This window comes from Myotis davidii, unplaced genomic scaffold (genome assembly GCF_000327345.1).
Source record: "Myotis davidii unplaced genomic scaffold, ASM32734v1 scaffold150, whole genome shotgun sequence".
In the NCBI taxonomy this organism is placed as follows: Eukaryota; Metazoa; Chordata; class Mammalia; order Chiroptera; family Vespertilionidae; genus Myotis; species Myotis davidii.
Window position 1 is genome coordinate 771,173 of NW_006283437.1, and position 1,208 is coordinate 772,380.

The 1,208-nt window shown below is 61.3% G+C and overlaps 1 protein-coding gene across 1 annotated transcript in view; it reads right to left on the minus strand.

Moving 5' to 3' along the window:
- The window catches only part of CACNG3 (calcium voltage-gated channel auxiliary subunit gamma 3), an 84,659-nt gene that overhangs the window by 5,181 nt on the left and 78,270 nt on the right, over positions 1-1,208 (minus strand). The window lies entirely within an intron of this gene.

Genomic DNA, 1,208 nt, shown 5'->3' on the forward strand with positions numbered 1-1,208 from the left:
CCTCTGGGAAGCCAGCGTGTGTGCTGGACAGAGCCTGCATCCACGTGGCCCTGAGTCCAGCGCCTCCCCAGGGCCCGGGCTGGGCTCCTCTGCAGCAGACCCTGAATCACAGAGTCATTTAGCTTTGGATTTGGGTAAGGAAGTCTGATGGGCCAGCGCAGCTACCCGGGGCTCCAAGCCTCACTCACATGAGATCCCCGCCCCCGCCCCCCCACCTCCCACTTCCCCTTCTCCTGGGAATGGGTCCTCAGCTGCCCACTTCCCTGCCCAGCCAGTGAGCACAGCCGCTGTTTGCTCCTGGTGGGGGTTGGGCAGGGGCGCAGGAGAAGCAGGGCCCCTGTGAGTGTCCCTGCAGGAGGGAGTGTGACAGCGAATAGCAAGAATAAGGCACAGTGCCAGGATGACAGGTCGCAGAAGAAGCAGACGTTTTGTTTTGCCCACATTTCGAACCAGGAGCCCGGACTTCATGTTGCACGGGGCCCTGTAAATACATGGCCAACCCCGGTCCCGGGACTCCCACCGATCACACGCTAGTCACCACCATGCAGGCTCTTCCCAGCGCACACCTACACCTCACACACTGGGCTGTGTGCATGTATGAGAGGCGTGGCTATGCGGTGCGTAAACGTGGCTGTTGCTCTGTGGTGCCTTCACTGCATGGTGACCGGTCAGTGGCCAGCCCACTCCCCCGAGCGCTCAGCCCCACTTGCTGCCTCACGCCGCGTGCCAGCCGTGCCGTTTCTTCCTGTAGGCTGGTGTCCACTCTGGGTTTGCTTTAGCCCAGCCAGGCACTTTCAACAGCCTGACGAGGTAGAGGCATTATTAGCCCCATTTTTCAGATGAGGAAACTGAGGCTTCCGAACAAAAAGGCTTTACTGTTTTCTTCCCCAACCACCAGGGCTGAGCGGGGGTCTTCAGGGGGGGGAGGGATGCTTATTCCCGGTGACCTCACCACCGGTGCCTGAGCAGGGCTGGCCGAGCCCAGAGGTCTCTTAAGGGGCATCTCTGATCCACAGGGATGTGTGTGAGCAAACCTCCCACTACAGGTGTAAGCTGTCGCCCACCCACAGCACACGGGAAGGAGTGGACGGCAGAAGAGTCAGTGAGCAGAGCCCTGTCCCGCCACGTGTGGTCACATCAGGACCCGCTGTCGCCAACACTGGGGCCGGCGCCCCTGCGGGAACATGACCCTGTGTGGCTGGGTCAGT